General features: G+C 44.0%; 1 non-coding gene across 1 annotated transcript; it reads right to left on the reverse strand.

The window, feature by feature from the left end:
* Positions 1–19386: 19386 nt before the first annotated feature.
* On the reverse strand, positions 19387–19493 carry LOC137945101 (small nucleolar RNA R71). The gene has a single exon (XR_011110918.1). It is a non-coding gene; the product is annotated as a small nucleolar RNA R71 (small nucleolar RNA).
* Positions 19494–22930: the final 3437 nt, after the last annotated feature.

Here is a 22930-nt window from a genome sequence, read left to right on the forward strand (position 1 = left end):
GGTTTGGTTTACTTTATTTGGTTGGTTTACTTTGGGTTGGTTCAGTGTAATGTGGCGTGAACCACTTGACCTATGGGTCATCTTGTATTTTCGTCCTCAACCCTATTTAGGGGGACGTGAAGGAAAAGAGAGGCAAGTATTGAGAAAATTATATTTTACAGGTCTGATTCGCCCATAGAGGTCAAGGTCAGATTCTCCCTTTGAGGTCCAAGGATGAGCTTCCTCCAAAGCTCCTTCGTTCTAATTGAGTTCCACCATTACTCGTTCAAGAAACAAGAATTCTCTTCCAACGTCAAGATCATCCATGGAGGGAAGAGAGGAAACAAGGGTGACTCGATCCATGGCAAGGGAAGAACCTAACATCTTGGTATCAGACAGGTCCACCCTTGGGGATTCCTCTTCCCCTGACGATTTGAGACAGTTAGTGGAAGATAATAGGAAAAGGACAGAAAACCAGGCTCATGCCCTGGAAGACGTGAGTCAAACAACCTCTGTGTTACGGTCCCGAGTCATGGATCAAGTAACACGGCGTGGGATTTGTGAATCCAGCACTCAGAATTTACTCACTTCACGTCAAGGGTCTGTGTATGAGTATTTCTCCTTAACCAATGCTTGGCCAGGAGGAAAGATCCTCTTTTGAGGGTCCTACCGAGTTGTTGTGCTAGGTAGAAGACCCCACAACAATGCTGACCTTGCTAGAGCAAGGTGCTCTCTTTTCTTGGTCACGGCAAAGAGGGTTTGGCCCTCTTTGTTGCTGCTCTAGCTAAGAATGCAATCCTTCTTTCTTAAATAACTTGAAACACGAGTTTGGGATAGATTAATACCTCTTCTTTGATGCTATGATCAGCTCCCACATTGCACCAGGAATTGCTCAAGATTTGAGGATAAAAATCCTCACTTTGCTGCTTGGTAAGGGAGGACTTGGGCCTCTCTTGTTGCTGCTGCCAAGAAGGAGGATAGACCTCCTCTTTGGGCTCGAAAAAGGGGTAGGAAGCTCCTTTTCTTAATAGGGATGATGGTGGATGAATTTGGGTGAAGATGGATGGCAATGGAGGGTGAATGATAGGTTGGATTTTTGGAGTAAACCCTAAACTCGGGATCAAGAGGTGATCCCAACCTATTTAGACTAGGTTATTCTAAAATCTCAAAGCTTACCTATTTCATTCATACCTATCCCTTAAATAGGGAGTTTTAGGGTTAGGGTTACAATAATTCCCCATAATGCCCTTACATAAAAAGTAATTAGAAATAACTCCTACTTAAAACAATATAAGAAATAAATCCTACTTAAAACAATATTAGAAATAAATCCTACTCAAAGAAATATAAGAATTAAATCCTATTGAGTGAGTTGTTGTTGTCTTCTTCGTTGTGTGACTCGGTGTGCTATTGAGTCCACAACATCTGCCTCCCCATGGAGAAAGAGTTTGTCCTCAAGTTCGAAGGCTGGGTAGACTTGTTTGAAGATGTCCACACGTTCCCATGTTGCAGCATCGGGGTCAATGTCCGTCCACTGAACGAGAATCTCCCAATGATCATTGGTCAACCGTGCACGTAACACCGCAGCTGGGTTAAGAATAACCTCGCCATGATCAACTGGTGGTAGGAATGGAGTGGATGTAGGCTGTGCTCCGGAATGCGGCTTCAAAAGAGAGAAATGAAACACATCGTGAATTTTGGCAGTGTCCGGTAATTTGAGTTGATAGGCGACTGGTCCCACACGTCGAAGAATGGGAAACAGCCCAAAAAATCGGGGTGAGAGCTTATGATGTGGAGGTCCCGCTAGAGACTGCTGACGGTAGGACTGGAGCCGTAGCCACACATACTTTCCAACCTCAAAAGAGACCTCACGGTGGCCTCTGTCGTATACATCCTTCATCCGAGCTTGGGCACGTCGTAGCCATTCTGTGATATTCTGTAGCAGTAGATCCCTGTCTATGAGTGCCTGATCAATCGTGTCCACGCGGGTGGACCCTGGGTTGTACGAGAGGAGGCGAGGTGGATCCCAACCATATATAACCCGAAAAGGAGTGGATTGCAATGCAGAGTGGAACGAAGTGTTGTAACAATATTCGGCCCATGGAAGCCATTGAACCCATTGCCACGGACGATCCCCCACCAAGCACCGTAGATACATCTCGATGGTGCGGTTCACCACCTCAGTCTGCCCGTCTGTCTGTGGATGATAGGCGGAGGAGAACTTCAATTTCGTCCCACTCAAGCGAAACAGTTCCCGCCAAAAGGTGCTCGTGAAAACTGCATCTCTGTCACTCACAATGGATTCTGGAATGCCATGTAAGCGGACTATCTGCTCCAGGAAAGTCTGAGCAACCTGTGTTGCTGTATACGGATGAGCCATCAGTATAAAATGCCCGTACTTGGAGAATCGATCAACCACTACGAAAAGTACGGATTTGCCGGCTGACAGGGGTAGGCCTTCCACAAAATCCATTGAAATGTCGGCCCAAACCTGCGTTGGAAGGGCCAGAGGCTGAAGAAGACCGGCTGGACTCAAGTGCTCGGCTTTGTTGTGCTGGCATACCTGACAGTCGCCAACATCAGTCGCAATAGAGGCTTTTATGGCTTGCCAGTAAAATTCAGCTCGAATTCTGTGCAAGGTCTTCTGGATCCCCTCGTGTGTACTGTCGTGGTAGGCCGAGAGAATAGCTGGAATCAACTCGGACTCAGGTGGAAGGAAAATCCGATGCTTATAATAAATAAGTGAATCCTGGATGGACCACTTCACATTCATTGTCCCTTCTGAGATCTGCTGATGCAGTTCCTGCAGTGCAGGGTTAGTAGCATGTGCTTCTCGCACCAAGTCCATAATGAGAAATCTCGGCTGGCTGATAGAATAGACCGACTGCTGATCTTCAAAACATCGTGACAAGGCATCTGCCACCTTATTTAATCTCCCCGCACGATACTCCACTGAAAAGTCAAACCCCAACAACTTACTGATCCAGTGCTGTTGTGGCGACGTCGTCAAACGCTGTTCTAGTAAGAATTTAAGGCTGTAGTGATCCGTGCGTATGAAAAAAGCCCGACTCCAGAGATAAGGCCTCCAATGTTGGACCGCTTTGGCCAACCCAATCAATTCGCGCTCATAGGCTGCCAGTTTGTGATGGCAGACTGCCAACTGTCTTCTAAAATAAGCAATAGGATGGCCCAGCTGCTATAAAACGGCCCCCATGCCCACGCCCGAAGCGTCGCACTCTACCACGAACAATTCGTCGAAGTTGGGAAGTTGTAATACTGGCGTGGATGCGAGGGCAGCTTTGAGTGCCACAAATGACGTGGTGGCCCCCTCATTCCAAATAAAGGAATTTTTCTTAAGTAAACTCGTCAATGGTGCTGCCACTGGCCATAGTTCTGAATAAATTTACGGTAGTAGCCCGCAAGACCCAGAAAACCCCGTAATGCAGAACACGACTGTGGTTGCGGCCACTCGTGAATAGCTCGGATCTTCTCAGGATCCACCGTAACCCCCTCATGTGAGATAATGTGTCCCAGATATCCCACGTGTGAAGCCGCAAAAGAACACTTGGAGTGTTTCAAATAGAGCTGATGTGCTCTTAACAAGTCAAAAACAATCCTCAAGTGTGCCAAGTGCTCCTCAACCGACTTGCTATATATCAAAATATCATAAAAAAATACAAGAACAAATTTTCGAAGATAAGGGCTAAATACCTCGTTCATCAAAGCTTGAAAAGTGGAGGGTGCATTGGATAACCCGAACTGCATGACGACGAACTCAAAGTGGCCATGGTGCGTGCGGAACGCCGTCTTCTCAATATCAGAGGGGTGCATCCGGACCTGATGGTATCCCGAATGGAGGTCGAGTTTAGTGAATAACCACGACCCATGTAACTCATCCAGAAGCTCATCCACTACCGGAATCGGGAACTTGTCTTTTACTGTCTGCACGTTCAACTCCCGATAATCCACGCAGAACCTCCATGTCCCATCATGTTTCTTCACAAGTAAGACGGGTGAAGAGAACGGGGAGCGGCTGGGACGAATAAGACCTTGTTTCAACATCTCGTGGCACTGACGCACTATCTCATCCTTCTGAAGGTGTGGGTAACGGTATGGTCACACGACCACTACCTCCGAACCTGGTTTCAGACATATCCTGTGGTCACAGTGCCTCATGGGAGGCAACCCCGAAGGCTCCTGGAAGAGGTCATAAAACTCCTCAACCAGACCATCACTAGTACTGTCAGGCTGATCCTGTGTCTGCAAAGTGTGTATGTGGTGGGCCCTGTCCACCTGACAGCCCTGTAAGAGCAACCAACTTCCGGCCAAATCAAAGCTCATGGTTAAAGCCGAAAAGTCCCACAGAATGGGCCCCAATGTTTGTAACCATTTAATGCCTAAAACCATATCAAATCCCGCTAGGGGAATAACAAAAAATTCCGCATTAAATGAAGTAAATCCAATGGAAAAAGTTACCGCCTTACTAATCCCATAGCTAGGGACCTTCTCGCCATTGGCCACTGAGACGGTGGCTGTCGGATGAGTGTGTATCTGGAGCTGGAGATGCTGTGCGACTGTCAAACTCAGAAAATTGTGTGTACTCCCCGAGTCGACTAGTCCCACCAATTCTCGGTCAATGACATGAGCTCGGACTTGCATTGTAGTAGGCGATTTCTGCCCAGTAATAGCATGCAAGGATATCTCTGGTGGTTCCTCCTCGATAATATCCTCTGGTTCCTTTGGATCCTCTGAATCCTGCATCTCGAGCCAAAATAATCGTTTACATTGGTGTCCGACCCGATACTGCTCATCGCAGTTATAATAGAGATTTTTGGACCGCCTTTCTGCCATCTCCGTACTCGTCAATTTTTTTATAAAGCTCGGTAGGGAATTACCAGGGCTGGGATCGGCTACCCGAGTCGTAGTCGAAGTGTGTCTGGATGGTGCTGCTGTAGATGTTCCCTGAGATGAATTATAGCGGCGCCCTTGCCACGTGGAGGAAGTGTTCCTCTCACTCGACCAACCCGGCTTACGTTGCTGCAACTGTTGTCGTTGTTCCATTGGTCGGGCCATATTCATGGCATGACCTAGATCCGTGGGCATAAGGAGTTCTACCTCTAGCCGTAAATACTCAGTGAGACCTGCTGTGAATAAGGAGACCTGCTGGTCAACCAATACCCTCTCTCCAGCACGAGCCAACTTTTCCTGGAAGAGTTTTTGATAGTGTTCCACCGAACCCGTTTGTCTCAATAGGACTAACTCTCCCAAGGGGTTGCTGTTGGCGGGAGGCCCAAATCTAACTGTGCATAGATTTTTAAATTCTCCCCAAGTCATTCCCGGTCTCTCTTTCTCTACTTGAGTCACCCATAACATGGCTTCATCTGTCATATGGAAAGAGGCTAGTTGCACCTTATCCCATTCAGTAGTCCCTTGGTTCAAAAAAAAATTTTCACATCTATGCAACCAAATTACGGGATCCACAGAACCATTGAAAGAGGGAAACTCTAACTTGGTGTACCTTGGGATTGTGCCTCCATGCTGAGGTGCTTGGACAGCAGTGCGCCCAGGCCACTCTCCCCTCTTCTGTGATATGGTTGAGCAACCTCTCTCACCTCTGGACTCTGATGTCTCTCTGTCCTCAACTCCTATAGCATGCTAATGATTCGGCTCATCTCTTCTTCCAAACCACAAACCTTTCCCAACACTGGTTGTGCTGTTTCAAGGCTATCGTCTATCTTTTGTATCCTGATTTGGATTTCTTCATTGCTGATATTATCCCCCATGTTACCCTGCTCTGATACCAAGTTGTTATGGTCCCGAGTCATGGATCGAGTAACACGGTGTGGGATTTGTGATTCCAGCACTCAGAATTTACTCACTTCACGTCAAGGGTCTGTGTATGAGTATTTCTCCTTAACCAATGCTTGGCCAGGAGGAAAGATCCTCTTTTGAGGGTCCTACCGAGTTGTTGTGCTAGGTAGAAGACCCCACAACAATGCTGACCTTGCTAGAGCAAGGTGTTCTCTTTTCTTGGTCACGGTAGAGAGGGTTTGGCCCTCTTTGTTGCTGCTCTGGCTAAGAATGCAATCCTTCTTTCTTAAATAACTTGAAACACGAGTTTGGGATAGATTAATACCTCTTCTTTGATGCTATGATCAGCTCCCACGTTGCACCAGGAATTGCTCAAGATTTGAGGATAAAAATCCTCACTTTGCTGCTTGGTAAGGGAGGAATTGGGCCTCTCTTGTTGCTGCTGCCAAGAAGGAGGATAGACCTCCTCTTTGGGCTCGGAAAAGGGGCAGGAAGCTCCTTTTCTTAATAGGGATGATGATGGATGAATTTGGGTGAAGATGGATGGCAATGGAGGGTGAATGATAGGTTGGATTTTTGGAGTAAACCCTAAACTCGGGATCAAGAGGTGATCCCAACCTATTTAGACTATGTTATTCTAAAATCTCAAAGCTTACCTATTTCATTCATACCTATCCCTTAAATAGGGAGTTTTAGGGTTAGGGTTACAATAATTCCCCATAATGCCCTTACATAAAAAGTAATTAGAAATAACTCCTACTTAAAACAATATAAGAAATAAATCCTACTTAAAACAATATTAGAAATAAATCCTACTCAAAGAAATATAAGAATTAAATCCTATTGAGTGAGTTGTTGTTGTTTTCTTCGTTGTGTGACTCGGTGTGCTATTGAGTCCACAACACTCTGATTTGAGGACGAAAATACAAAGATGACCCATTAGGTCAAGTGGTTCACGCCACATTACATTGAACCAACCCAAATTAAACCAAACCAAATAAAGTAAACCAAACCGAATTGAAATTTCGTGAAAAGTAAATTGACATAATTTAATTCCTATGCCTATGGATAACTCGTGATGCTATGGAGTCCATAACACTTTGAATCATTTAGTTTTAGCCAGGTCGGATTCTCCCTCAGAAGGTCAGATTCTCCCTGAGAGGTCTAGGTCGAGCCTCCTCAAGGCTCAATCCATTTCCATCATTATGCATTCCAAGAACAGGAGTTCTCTTCCGGTGTCAACAACCAATCAGGAGGGAAGAGAGGGAAGAAGGGTGACAAGATCCATGGCCCGAGAAGATCCCAACATCTTGGTATCAAACAAGTCCACCCTACGGGATTCCTCTTCCCCAGAGGATTTGGTCAACTGATTGAGGAAAATCGTCAGAGGACAGAGGCTCAATATCAATCCATTGACGAGGTTCGTCAGAATACTGCTGACCTGCGTTTGGCCATGGCAGCCATGGATGCATCAATCCAGCTCCTCCTCCGGTGACAGGACGACAGTGGGCTTCGAGAGCCTCCATCGGGAAGCTATACACCATCGGCAGAGCACCACCCACCACAGCTGCGTGACCCACATCCCCCATTGGGACCTCACGCTACTGCCCCTAATTTGGTTCCCAGGTATGTGAAATTGAACTTTCCTACATTCGATGGGTCTAAGGACGCCCTTCATCTGGTTACACCGATGTGACCAGTTCTTTTACCATCAAAAAACACCGGCGGATGATGGGTCCAGTTGGCCGCATTCCATATGCTCGATGAAGTGGTTCTATGGTTCCACCAATTCAATAATGAACATTTGGTTCTGGATTGGGATGTATTTAAACAATCTTGCATGATGAGGTTTGGTCCTCCAGCCAGTAGCAATCCGTTGGGCAAACTGTTGAATTTGAAACAGACGGGCACAATTGAAGTGTAGCAAAAGACCTTCCAGGAACGCTTGGCCAGAGCCAGTACCAATGTCAAACCCACCAGTATGTTAACCTTTTTACTGCTGGCTTGACAGAGGCCCTGCATCTGGAGGTTGAATTACATGAACCTAGAGATTTGGACCACACTATGAACTTGGCCAGGACCATTGATACTAAACAGCGAGTTCTGAAGGAATCCCTAGTCCGAAGACCAGCTTGGCCAAGCAAGGCAACTACCATTGCACCCTCACCCTATTCAGGGCCTCCACGTACTGGACACAATGCAACTCCACGTGTAGAGAATTCTTCCTCCATGCCGCCAGTACCATCCATAAAAAAATTGAATAGACAAGAGATGGAACAGAGGAGGGCAAAGGGTCATTGTTTTAACTATCATGAACACAGTATGTCTAGGGTCACATATGCAAGAGATTATTTAGTGTGCTTCTCAGTGAGGATACAGAGGAAATACTCCCAAAAGAAGACAATGTTGAGAAAGAAAATGATGCCCCAGCTATTTCACTCTATGCCATGATTGGCATCACAGTTCCAACACAATCCAAGTTCGGGCCAAGTTGCACCATCTATAGTTACTAGCCTTAGTTGACTCTGGCAGCACGCACAACTTCATAAGTCAGCCAGCGATAGAACAGCTTGGGTTGGTCATCAAGAAGAAAACAGGCCTCTCAATCGCAGTGGCCAATAGGGCAAAAATCGCCAGTGTGGGTATCTCTGCAGCCACCCCTTTTTGTATTGATGGCCTGTTATGGACTCAATGGCACACCGAGTCACTCAGAGAAGGAGACAATGACTCACCAAGTCACCTACTTTTTCTTTTATTACTTATGTTGCTTTTAATTTCGAATTTGATTGATTATGAAATAAGACTTGAAGGTAGAGGTATAGTTGGGATTTATAACCATAACCCTAACCTATCTTGGAATGAATGACCCTATTTAAAGGGTAAGGAATGAGAAATATAGTAAGTTCAAATTTAGATTAAAATAGAGTAATTGGGTTCTTGCTAGGTTCCCTATCCTAGGGTTCTTGGCATGAACTATCCTTGGTGGTTTGCTGCATCCATTAGGGAGTCTTTTGTTAGGATCCTCACGAGCCATGGATCTTGTCGCCCTCCTCTCTTCTCTTCCTTCCATTACCTTGCTTGAAGTTGAGATAGAATGAGGGAATTATGAAGATTGAATTTCATAAAAGAGAATTTCGGAAAGGGGATAGGGGAAAATTGGGAGAGCTTGAAGGAGCTCTCGACCTGTTTACCTAATTTACTCTAGCTAAAGTATACTCAATTGCTATCTTCACATTACCCTAGTTGTCCCCTTAAATAGGGTTGAGGATGCCCAAACACTTTAGACCCCTTGCGTCAATGGTGCAAATCAATCAATGCTAAACCAACCCAAACCAAAGACAAACCCAAACCAAAAACAATTACATGGAAATTGAAAATCACATTAATTAATTCCTACGCCTGTTGGTAACTCGTGATGCTATAGAGTCCATTACATCACCCCCTCTCCTGGAGAAAGAGCTTGTCCTCAAGCTCGAAGGATGGATATAGAAGTCGAAATGCTGATAACGTCTCCCATGTGTGTCACTGGGGTCGGCATCTGCCCACTGGATGAGAATTTCCCAATCACCCTGAATGTGGTTTGCGTTTAAGACCTGAACTGGAATAGAAAGGACTCTGCCCTCATGTAGTGGTGGCAGCGGAGTGTGCAGTAGGAGTGAGTCACCCTAGAATGGCTTCAATTGGGAGACGTGAAATACATTATGGATCTTTGCTTCCGTTGGTAGCTGCAAGCGGTATGCCACAGACCCAATTTTGTCCAACACCTGAAATGGACCATAATATTTTGGAGACAACTTATGGCGCTTGGATGCAGTTAGGGACAGCTGTCGATAGTGTTGTAGCTTTAATGACACATAGTCGCTGGGGAAATAAGATACCTCCCGGTGCTTCTTATCATAATAGAGCTTCAGAGAGTGCTGGGCCTCCTGGAGATGAGTACGTACCTCAGTGATCATAGTGGCTCTTTCAGCTAACGCCTGGTCCAAAGTGACGACTTTGGATGCCCCAGGTTCATATGGTAACAGACGAGGTGGATCTCTGCCATAAACGACCCTGAAAGGTGTAGTTCCCAGTGCTGTGTGGTAAGATGTGTTATAGCAAAATTCTCCCCATGAAAGCCATTTCACCCACCATCTAGGTGCGTTCCCCACAAAACAACTAAGAGACATTTCAATCGTGCGATTGATGACCTCTGTTTGTCCGTCCATTTGTGGATGATATGCAAACAAAAATGCCAATTGGGTGCCCTGTAATTTGAATAATTCCTTCCAAAAGATACTGGCAAAAATGGCATCCCTGTAGCTGATAATGGATGTGGGAATTCCATGTAATCGGACAATGTTGTTCATAAATAATTGAGCGACCTAAGCAGTAGTATATGGATGCGCCAAAGCAATGAAGTGACCATATTTTGAAAACCGATTAACGATGACAAATATCACAGATTTACCTGATGAAATGGGATGGCCAGCAATGAAGTTCATTGAAATGTCGGACCAGATTTGAGATGGTAGTTGCGGAGGTTGCAGTAATCCGGCTGGACTTAAAGATTCGGCCTTGTTTCGTTGACAAATCTGACAAGCAGCTACATAATCAGCAATTGTGCTCTTCATGCCCTTCCAATAAAAGTCCTGACTGATTCGGAAATATGTTTTCTGTTGACCCTCATGTGTGCTATCATGGATAGAGGACAGTATGGTGTGAAGAAGTGGGTATGTATGATGCATAAAAATCCTATTTTTGTAGAGTATGAGACGATCCTGAATCGTCCAATGAGGAGCTGTTGTCCCCTATTGAATATCCTGATATAATGATAGGAGATCCGGATATTGATGTACTTCCTCATGAATAGAATCTAGCACCAGTGAATGTGGGTGACTAATAGCATAAACTTGTGTGGCTGAAATATCCCAACGTGATAAAGCATCAGCCCCCAAATTCGAACTACCTGGCTTGTAGAGAACCGTAATATCGAAGCCCATGAGTTTAGTTAACCAATGCTGCTGTGGGGATGTGGCTAGGCGATGTTCAAGTAGATACTTGAGGCTGCAATGATCTGTACAAATGAGAAATGGTCGTCCCCAGAGATAAGGTCACCAATGTTGGACAGCCTTGGCTAGCCCAATCAATTCCCTCTCATATGCAGCTAACTTATGGTGGTGTTGTCCCAACTAACGGCTGAAATAAGCAATGGGGTGTCCCAATTGTTGTAACACTGCCCCTATACCTCCCTCGGATGCATCACATTCCACCACAAAGTCTCCCTCAAAATCTGGTAATTGTAGGACTAGCGCTGAGGCTAAGGCCTCCTTTAACAGGTGAACGACCTATTCTGCTGAAGGAGACCAGTGGAAGGCATGTTTTTTGAGAAGGTTGTTGAGTGGTGCTGCTATCTGGCCATAAGATTGGATAAATTTTCTGTAATATCCTGCTAGGCCCAAAAATCCCCTTAATGCTGTGATGAAGGTGGGAATCGGCCAATCTGTTACTGCTTGTATCTTGCTCTGGTCAACTTTCACGCCCACAGCTAATATGACATGGCCCAAATATGCCACCTCAGATGTACCCATAGGACATTTGGATTTATTCAAAACCAAATGATGAGAGCGTAGAATGGTAAATACCTGATGGAGGTGTTGGAGATGTTCTTCCGAATTTTTGTTGTAGAACAGAATGTCATCAAAAAATACTAACACATAGTTGCACAGAAGCGATGAAAATACCTCATTCATGAGGGCCTGAAAGGTGGAGGGTGCATTGGAGAGACCGAAGGGCATGATGAGGAACTTGAAATGACCGTGATGTGTGCAGAACGCCATCTTCTCCACATCAGCCGGGTGACCTCTTATTTGATGATAGCCCGATTTCAAATCTAACTTGGTAAAAATTGTAGCACCATGTAACTCATCCAGCAACTCGTCCACGAGTGGAATGGGGAACTTGTCTTTAATTGTTTGCAAGTTGAGTTTTTTATAGTCAACACAAAACCTCCATGATTTATCCTTTTTTCGTACTAGTAACAGTAGTGAGGAAAAAGGAGATCGACTGGGCTGGATCACTCCCTGAGCGAGCATATGCATGCACTATCGTTTTATTTAATCTTTCTGTTTATGTGGGTAACGATAAGGCCGCACCACTACTGGATCAGTTCCCAACTTTAAACGAATGCAGTGATCGCAGTGACGCACTGGTGGTAGACCCGTAGGGTCATTAAATAAATCCGCAAATGGTATAAGTAAAGGAGCTAACTGACCATCACCATTGTGCTGAAGCTGTAAAGTGTGAAGTGCGTTAGGGACCTGTGCCACAATACCTTGTAATGTAATCTGGCCTTGTGGTGCTGTAAATGTCATAGTCCGTGCCTGAAAGTCCCATAATATAGGTCCTAATAACTGAAGCCATTTGACCCCGAGCACCAAATCAAATCCAGCCAAGGGAATGACTAGTAAGTCGGCTTGAACGGAATGTCCCTCAATGGTGAAAGGGGTGTTTGCACATAACCCCACACTTGCAATTTTAGCCCCATTGGCCACTAAAACCGAGAGACCCCTTTGCTGTTGAATTTCCAATCCCAATTGTTGCGCTGTCGGTTCACTGATAAAATTATGGGTGCTACCCGAATCAACTAAAGCAAGTACCATGAGATGTTGTAACCTGGCCTTTACCTGCATGGTATTAGAACTACGCATGGCATGCATGGCATGGTGGGAGAGCTCTGGTTCTTGTTGTACCTTTTCAACAAATTCATTTTCAGGAAGCTCTTTTGAATCTTCTTCCAACAGTTCAATACTGAATAAGCGTTTGCAGGTATGTCCTGGAAGGAATTGTTTGTCACAATTAAAACATAGGCCCTTGGCCTTTCTAACTTCCATTTCATGTTTAGTAAAATATTTACGTGGCATAGTGTGTGGAGGCACACTGGTAGACTGATCAGCTCAGTTAGGGGCAGAGGACCCAAAACGTGGACCAGATGCAGTACCCTGTATTCTGTTGTTCCAAAATGGTTTTCGGCGTAAAGATTCTTTTAAAACTCTTTGTTTGTGGTCCACAACTTTGGCATAATTCATTGTCAAGTCCAAATCTGTCGGACCAAGTAATTCCACTTCCAATCCAACCGCCTCTGTCAATCCAGCAATTAAAATCTGAACAAGTAGGTGAGAAGGAACAAATTCACTGGCTCGGGCCAACCTTTCTTGGAACATTTTTTGGTACACTTCTAAGGTGCCTGTCTGTTTATAGTTGATCAATTCCCCCACTGGGTTGCTACTAGCTAGAGGTCCAAACCTCAACTGGCAAACATGTTTAAAGTGCGGCCAATCCTGAGTGGAATGGACATTTCGGTAGTGATGGAACCACATGATCGCTTCATCGAGCAGGTGGTAGGTGGCCAATGTAACCTTGTCCATTTCCACCATTTGTTGATGATAGAAGAATTGTTCACATTTCATGAACCACATTAAAGGATCTTTAGAGCCATCATATGTAGGAAAGTTAAGTTTAAAGTACCTTGGAACCATGGTTGGTCCTTGTGCATCAGTGGCCAAGGGAATAGGTGGTTGGCACAGTGGTGGATTTTGTGGTGGCATGAATTGTTGGTGATGTACAGGTTGTGGTTGAAAATTGGTGGCTGGTGGTGGCGTTGGTGCTTGAATTGCAGCAAGTTGTCGGATGACTGTTTGGAGAGATGATTCCAATGTATGTAATTAATTATGGATGTGAGAAATTTCAGTACCTTGAAGAGTGGATCGTTGTTGAAGTTCTAAAAGTACTTGACGTATGTCCTATGGAGAAGAGGAATCACCGAGGGTGGACCTGTCTGATACCACGTTGTTAGGATCCTCACGAGCCATGGATCTTGTCACCCTCCTCTCTTCTCTTCCTTCCATTACCTTGCTTGATGTTGGGATAGAATGACGGAATGATGAATATTGAATTTCGAAAAAGAGAATTTCTGAAAGGGAATTGGGAAAAAACGGGAGAGAGCTCGAAGGGCTCTTGACCTATTTACCTAATTTACTCTAGCTAAAGTATACTCAATTGCTATCTTCTCATTACCCTAGCCATCCCCTTAAATAGGGTTGAGGACGCCCAAACAATTTAGACCCCTTTGGTCAATGGTTCAAATCAATCAATACTAAACCAACCCAAACCAAAGACAAACCCAAACCAAAAACAACTACATGGAAATTGAAAATCATATTAATTAATTCCTACACCTGTTGGTAACTCGTGATGCTATAGAGTCCATAACATTTTTGAGAAGATCATGGAAGGAAAAGGAAGAGGAATCATCCTTCTCTTCCAAGCTGCAATAGTTATCCATCTCTTCCATGAACCAGCAGTGAGGGAAGGAAGTTTTGTGTGAGCCTTAGCATCAAGAAAGAGGTTTTAAAGTTACTGATTGAAGGAGGTCTTCAAGAGGTATTTTTATCTATCTTTTCCGAGTTTAGAAGAGCTATAGACTGTCTTCTTTTCGTACAGCATTGGTAGTTGCATGAATTCAGAAACCCTACTAATTGACGTGAGGTATAAAGTAGGGTTTCATAATTGGATCCTTAAACAGTCTCTTGATTGATTTGGTGCAACTATAATTAAGAAAAGGAAACTCCTTTTCAATTATAACAAGAGAGGGAAGTAAAAGAGAGTTTCTTTTGACAAAAACGTGTTAAGAAACCCTCTAACAGTGTTGGATCCATATTTGACTCTCCGAGTTACTAGATCCATGGCTAGGGACCATAGCAACTTGGTATCAGAGCAAGGTAACCTGGCAGATATCAGCAACCATGAATTGTTATAAGCTATCCTCAAAGGCTATGCAGATAATGAGAAAATATTTTATGAATTGGAGGAGAGGTTCTCTAAGGTTGATATCGGTATGGAGACATTGAATGGAAGAATGGACAGCATGGAGACTCGTATGACTACTGGAAGGAACACAATTCCAGAGCAAAGAGTAGGGAACCATTAATATAACAGAGGGGGAGAAGAGTTTACGAGGTGCACGAGTTTCTCTAGCAAGCAAAGACCCTTCATTCCGGGGGGACCCCTCAACCAGGGTGGAGGCACTGTACCTGGCCAGCAAGGACCCTTCATCCCAGGGGGACCCTTCCACCAGGGAGGAGGCACTGTACCTAGGTACACTAAACTTTAATTTCCCACCTAAAATGGGTCAGAAGACCTTTGGTATGGCAATATCGCTATGAAAAATTATTTGCCCATCAAAGAGTACCAGTTGTATGATAAAGCGGGGATGGTTGTTTTCCACTGACTAGGAGAAGCACAACTCTGGTATCAACAAGTTGAGGTGGATAGACCAGTTTTGGAGAGGGAAGAATTTAAGAATTTTTGCGTTCTTCATTTTGGTCCTCCAGCGTACAGCAATCCTTTGGGTGATTTGGTTCTGTTATGACAAACTGCTTCCGTGGAGCAATATCAGAAACTGTTCCAGGAAAAATTTAGCACGAGCAAACGGTATGGTACGAGTGGACCAGCAAGTGGTGTTGTTTACAGCTCGCTGACGGAGGCATTAAAGCTTGAGGTGGAGGTCTATACACCGATTACATTATCACACGCGATGAATGTAGCCCATGCTTTAGAACTATGGCAAAAGGCCCTGCACAGACGACCCACATGGTCAGGGGAGAGGAGCACTTCCTCCACCTAGCAGCACAAACGCAATTATCCTCAGGGGTTCAGACCACAACACCTCCTCCCAAACGCACTTCGAGCACCACTTTACTAGGGGATACGAAATCGAACAGTCATCCACCTCAGTACATAAAAAAAATTGACAAGTGCTGAGATGATGGAGAGGTGGTCCAAAAATCTGTGTTACAACTGTGATGAACCATATCGGGTTGGTCATCAATGCAAACGATTTTTTTTAATTGAAATGGTTGAAGATGATGATATCGAGGTGACAAAGGAGATGATAGAGGAAGCACCACCGGAAATTTCCTTGCATGCAAGTCAGAGCTTAGATCTTCGATCAAGAACTCGTGGGCCTAGTGGACTCGGGGAACTCCCACAATTTTCTTAGTTTGACGGCGGCCCAACACCTGCAGTTACAGATTCTTCCCCATCCAACCACCATAGTCTCAATGGCCAATGGGGAGAAGGTTCCTAACTACTGAATCAGCAAGGCGGTAAATTTTACTATTGGCACTACTTTGTTTCATGCTGAGTTTTGTGTTATTCCTTTGGCTGGTTTTGATATGGTGTTGGGAATCAAATGGTTACAAACGTTGGGACCCATTTTGTGGAACTTTTCTGTATTGACAATGAGTTTTTTCCTACATGATAGCCAAGTGCTCCTATAAGGAAGTTAGACAAAAACACAACAACACATTCATTCTCTGACTACCCCAGATAATTCAGCAGGCAGTATTGATGGTCTTATTGATGAGTTCTTTGACCTTTTCTGTAAGCCTACAGGGATCCCCCCACTCAGATAGTGTGATCACCAGATATGTTTGAAACCAGGGTCAGTTGTGGTAGTTGTTCATCCGTATCGGTATATGTTACGGTCCCGGGTCATGGATCGAGTAACACGGTGTGGGATTTGTGAATCCAGCACTGGTACTGAGTTGTTGGACTCGGTAAGGAGGGTTAAAGATCCCTTCTTTGGGTAATCTTCCACCAGTGATCAGTCTCCCTTTTTATGATCTCATTCTAGTGCTAAAGTTATAGCTAGAATGGAATTAATTCAGGTGGAGAGATAATGGAGGAATACCTGTTCTTGTTCACGTAAATCAGGGTTTCAACCCTGATTTGATGCAGCTCGTTCTAGGACTTGAAGGCCTAGCTTGGGGGGGGGGGGGGGGGGGGGGGGGGGGGGTGGGGGCAGCCTTGACTCTCATTGATGGCTGTCCTTGCTCTGTTTCCATGATGAATTCCCAGCAAGAAGAGTTGTTCTAACCCTTCACATGAAAGAACCAGAAATCTTCCTTTTTAGCTGCTCGTCAAGAGGGAATTGAACCCTACTTGTTGTTGATGCTGATGATGAGGGAAGACCCACTCTTTGGGCTTGGAAAAGGGGCAGGAAGCTCCTCTTCTTAGTATGGATGATGAAGGATGAATTTTGGTGAAGATGGATGGCAATCGAGGGTGAAGGATAGGTTGGATTTTTGGAGTAAACCCTAAACTCGAGATCAAGAGGAGATCTCAACCTGTTTAGACTAGGTTATTCTAAAATCTCAAAGCTTACCTATTTCATTCATTCCTTTCCCTTAAATAGGTCACATCATGGAGTTTTAGGGTTAGGGCTACAATAATTCCCCATAATGCCCTTACATATAAAGTAATTAGAAATAACTCCTACTTAAAACAATATAAGAAATAAATCCTACTCAAAGTAATATAAGAAATAAATCCTATTGAGTGAGTTGTTATTGCCTCCTTCATTGTGTGACTCGGTGTGCTATTGAGTCCACAACATTTGCTTCCCCATGGAGAAAGAACTTGTCCACAAGCTCAAAAGCTGGGTAGACTTGTTTGAAGATGTCCACATGTTCCCATGTTGCAGCGTTGGGGTTAGTGTCCGTCCACTGAACGAGAATCTCCCAATGGTCATTGGTCAGTCGCGCATGTAACACCGCAGCTGGGTTAAGAATAACCTCGCCATTGTCAACCGGTGGTAGGAATGGAGTGGATGTATGATGTGCTCCGGAATGCAGCTTCAAGAGAGAGATATGAAACACATCATGAATTTTGGCCATGTCCAGTAATTTGAGCTGATAGGCAACTGGTTCTACGCGTCAAAGAATGGGAAACTACCCAAAAAATCTAGGAGAGAGTTTATGACATGGAGGTCCTGCAAGAGACTGCTGACGGTAGGGCTGGAGCCGTAGCCACACATACTCCCCAACCTCAAAAGAGACCTCACGGTGGCCTTTGTCGTAGACATCCTTCATCCGAGCTTGGGCACGTCGTAGCTGTTCTATGATATTCTATAGCAGCAGATCCCGGTCTATGAGTGCCTGATCAATCGCATCCAAGCGGGTGGACCCTGGGTTGTACGAGAGAAAGCGAGGTGGATCCCGACCATATATAACCCGAAAAGGAATGGATTGCAAGGCATAGTAGATGCCAGATTCTGATATGAGAAATAGGTTAATTATAATTGAATAACCCTTATAATTGTGTTATAGGTGGTTATTTATCGGTTTTCACATGAAACGTGCATTTATTGAATTTGGCATTAATCACTGCTTATATTGCATATTTTTCTCTCTTGAATTATATTTTATTGCTTTTAGGGTTTATTTCTTCCTAAAATAATTTTTATGGATTTAATTATGGAATTTCAGGAGAATTTTGTGTGGAGAAGAATATATTTACAGAAATGCCATTAGTGGGGGATGTGATTTTTAGGGAAAAATCGTATTGAAAAGGGAGGAGGACAGCCCGAGTAGGGAGAAGAATCTGGCGACCAAAAGAGAGGAGAGCTCGAGAGAGTCTCCCTCCAGCCTCCGAATGCCGTTCATCACCGTCGTCCACCACCATCCGGCTACCGAGAATAGACCTGTGGAGAGCTCAAGAGAGTCTCCATCACAGCGAGTTCGACGCTGCCATTTTCTACTCACCAGGCCAAGAGATGACATGTGGTGCTCGAGAGAGGCATGAATCACGGTAAAATCCAGAGTTGATGTTTCCTGTTGTGCAAGTAGTTAATTAGATTATTGCTTGATAATTTAGAATATCATTAGTGTTTAGTTCAGATTAATTCATCATATTTGGTTAGGTTAGTTGACTGCAGAATACACAAAATTCAGTCCTCCCTATGGATATGACCATCGCTTCCCGCTAGATTATATGAACGATTCGTACGCTTGCGAGGTCTAAAAGCCGATGTAATAACAATTTGACATCAAGTTTTTGATGTCGTTGCTGGGGAGGCACGTATTAAGTGTATTTCTTTGTTCTCCATGGTCTTAGATTAGATTTATTTTTCTACTTTCATAATTTCATGTTTTTGTTTTATCTTGATGATTTTGTGTGGAGTTATTTTTAATTCTTCAATTTAGTTTGTATTTTCAGTAGTTAGTTTGTTAGCATAATTTGATAGTTAATTTTGCATCTTTTTGTGTTTTTATGCATAGGCGCCGCTCCCTAGGTGAACCATTAGTTCCCTTTGTTGAAGAGGTAGAACGTATTTGTAGGAAAACACTAGAAGTCAAGTTAGGAGCTACCATGGCCAATCACGGTGAACCATTACAGTTACCTTCAGCCGGTGACTGTACAGCCCTGAGGGATTATTCTATCCCATCCCACTTCCCATCACCTTCTTGCATTATATTGCCACATACTACTGCTGCCAGTTATGAGTTGAAACCGGGTGTTATCCAACTCCTCCCTACATTCTATGGGTTGGAGAAGAAGGACCCTTATTACCACATCAAGGAATTCTTAGATATCTATGCGACTTTCAAATTCCAAAATTTCTCAGATGACTCTATCCGGTTAAGACTTTTTCCATTTACACTTAAGGATAAGGCCAAGTATTGGCTTATTTCCTTAGAGGTGGGCAGCATTACTTCATGGGACACATTAGTCATGAAATTTTTGTCTAAGTACTTTCCCATCCAAACAACTACAGCCCTCCGGAGAGAAATCTCCAACTTTATGCAGCAGGAGGGTGAACACTTTTATGAGGCTTGGGAGAAATGGAAGGATTTGATCCGTAAGTGTCCGCATCATGGGTTTGAGAAATGGCATTTAGTGCAATACTTTTATCAAGGTCTTACACCCTAGGTTAGATCCATGGTAGAAGCAACGAGTGGTGGGAGTTTGATGGGTAAGAGTGCTAGTGATGCATGGGACTTCTTTGAAATGTTGAGTGATCAATCTCAGCAATGGGGTTCATCATTTAATGTTGATAGGAGATCCCATGAAGCCAAAAGAGGGGGTCTCTACGTGGTTAGTGAAACACCCATGCTCATGGCCAAGATTGAGGGTTTGACTAGAAAGATTGATGCCCTTATGGTGTCCAAGAGTTCACCTGCTCCTAATCCATCTACTATCTGTGCCATATGCTCTCTACTTCATCTCATCCCACACAAATGTGTCCATCTAGTTCATCCTACCCGGAGCTCATTGAGGACTTGAATGCAGTCCAGAATTTTCATAGACCAAATCGGAATGATCCTTTTTCGAAAACATATAATCCGGGTTGGGCTAGGCACCCAAATTTCTCATGGTCCAAGGGCCGATAGGTTGGGGGTCCTCTAGGGTTTACTCAACCCCAAGCGCCGCGCCCACACTTCACTCAACAGCCATTGATTCCACAAAAAAAACTTCACTTGAGGATACACTTCAATTATTCATGCAGAATACACAGTCCTCCATTGCTAAACTTAAAATGCAAGTGAGTCAGTTGGCCAGCCACATGAGTGGACAAGCAGAAAATAGACTCCCAAGTCAAACCATTCCTAACCCCAAAAGCACATATCAGAGTGGGTTGAATTCCAATCCCCACCACGAGCAAGCCAAAGCCATAACCACCCTTAGGAGTGGTCGTGAGTTGAACAATGGGGTAGGGACCACTAAGTCTAAGGAGTCAAAGGATGACAATGGGGACACATCATTGAGTGAAGCACCTCCAAGTTTTCCACCAACAGCTAGGTAGATCTTTAACCAAGTCCCATCAGCTCCTTATCCGCAGAGGTTATCGGGACCACCTAGGAAAGGAGATAGCATGCATGAAACGTTGGAACTGTTTAGTAAGGTTCACATTAACATTCCACTTCATGATGCTATTAGGCAAGTCCTTGCCTATGCCCAAATTTTGAAAGACCTTTGTACACAGAAGAGAAAACAACATGTTAACAAAAAGGTCTTTCTTATTGAGAATGTAAGCTCAATTATGAAGCACAACACTCCCCCTTAGGTTAAAGATCCTGGATGCCCCACAATTTCATGTGTCATTGGTGAACATACCATCCAGAGAGGTCCTCTTGACTTAGGGGCAAGTGTGAATTTGCTCCTTTCTTTGTCTACCAGCAATTAGGTTTGGGGGAATTGAAGCCTACCCCCATCACACTTCAACTACCTGACCGTTCTGTCAAGATACCACGAGGAATAGTTGAAGATGTTTTGATAAAGTCGACAAATTTCTGTTCCCGGTTGATTTCATTGTTCTTGATATAGAACCAGTAGTCAATGTGACCAACCAAATTCCTATCATCCTAGGATGTCCCTTCTTAGCCACATCTAATGCTGTCATTCATTGTAAAAGTGGTGAGTTGGAGTTGTCTTTTAGAAATTTTATGGTCTCATTGAATGTGTTTAATGTCGGGCACCTTCCACTTGAGTCTGATGATCTGAGTCCTGCATTTAAGATAGAGACTGTAATGCTTGATGACAAATCCACTCTTGAATCTTTTAGTATTACTTAACATCTTTAGACATGGACTATTTTGACGAGGAAACATATTTGCGAGTGGTTGACTATTTACTCAGTTTTGTACCTCTGTTGAAGGAAGCTTATGAGGTTGTTACAACTAATCATCCACTGGATCTTTATCTTGACTTGGAGAAACCTCTTGAAACTTCCAAGCTAGATCTTAAGCCACTTCCTCCCACGTTGAAGAATGCGTTCTTGGGACCCATGAACTCATTGCCAGTCATTATTGCCTCTGATTTGAGTACTGAGTAGGAGGAACAATTGACTGAAGTTTTACAAGCACACAAAGATGCATTGGGGTGGACTCTTGATGCCTTAAAAGGGATTAGCCCCTCCATATTCATTTGGAGGAGGGGACTAAAGCCTCACATGAGATGCAACGTAGGTTAAATCCCCATATGCTGGAGGTTGTGAGAGAAGAAGTCATCAGGTTGCTTGTGTCAGGCATCATTTACCCTATTTCTGATAGCACCTGGGTGAGTCCAATTCAAGTTGTCCCTAAGAAAGGGGGGCACACGGTAATGAAAAATGAGAGTGGTGAATTGATTCCCACAAGAACTACCACCAAGTGGCGTGTCTACATTGACTATAGAAAACTTAATTCCACCACTAGGAAGGATCACTTCCCACTACTTTTCATTGATCAAATGCTAGAGCGATTGGCCGGCCACAGTTTTTATTGCTTTTTAGATGGATACTCCGATTACAATCAAATTCCCATTGCTCCAGAAGACCAGGAAAAGATCACATTCACGTGTCCGTTTGGCACCTTTGGTTACAGACACATGCCTTTTGGATTATGCAATGCGCCCGCCCCTTTCCAACAGTTCATGATGAGTATCTTTTCTGACATGATTGGTGACTTTTTAGAGGTCTTTATGGATGACTTTTCTATGTTTGGCTCTAGTTTTGAGACATGTCTGCACAATCTTTCACTCGTATTGTCCCATTGCATTAAGTCCAATTTACTCTTGAATTGGGAGAAATGCCACTTCATGGTAAAAGAAGGAATTGTTTTAGGACATGTAGTGTCTAAGCGAGGTGTAGAAGTGGACAAAGCCAAGGTTGACCTAATTACCAATCTACCACCACCTACTTCTGTGAAGGGGGTGCATTCTTTCTTTGCCCCTGCTGGTTTCTATAGGCGCTTCATTAAGGACTTTAGCAAAATTTCTTGTCCTTTGACGAATTTGCTTGCTCAAGATGTTGCTTTTGCCTTTATTGATGCCTGTATTCATGTTTTTGAGACACTAAAGAAATGTTTGTCCACTGCACCCATTGTCCAACCTCCTACTTGGTCTTTGCCTTTTGAGTTGATGTGTGATGCCTCTGATTATGCATTGGGGGTTGTTTTGGGGAAAAAGATGGATAAAATTCCCTGTGTCATTCAGTATGCTAGCCGCACTCTTCATGATGCTCAATTGAATTACACTACCACTTAGAAGAAGTTGCTAGCTATTGTGTTTTCCTTGAAAAAATTCAGATCATATCCGTTAGGGTCAAAGTTTATAGTGTTCACTGATCATTATGCTTTGAAGTACTTATTATCCATCAAGGACACTAATCCTCACTTGATTAGATGGATCTTGCAATTGCAAGAACTTGACCTTGAGATTCGAGATAAGAAGGGTTGTGAGAATGTTGTTGTTGATCATCTATCTAAGATCTATGTAGCACCAGGAAGGATCCCTTCCTTTAAATGATTCCTTCCCTAATGAACAACTTCTCCAAGTATCC

Source organism: Aristolochia californica, unplaced genomic scaffold, assembly GCF_029961685.1.
Source record: "Aristolochia californica isolate CCGP_79_NKW_82.1479 unplaced genomic scaffold, dmAriCali1.0.hap1 SCAF_11, whole genome shotgun sequence".
Lineage (NCBI taxonomy): Eukaryota > Viridiplantae > Streptophyta > Magnoliopsida > Piperales > Aristolochiaceae > Aristolochia > Aristolochia californica.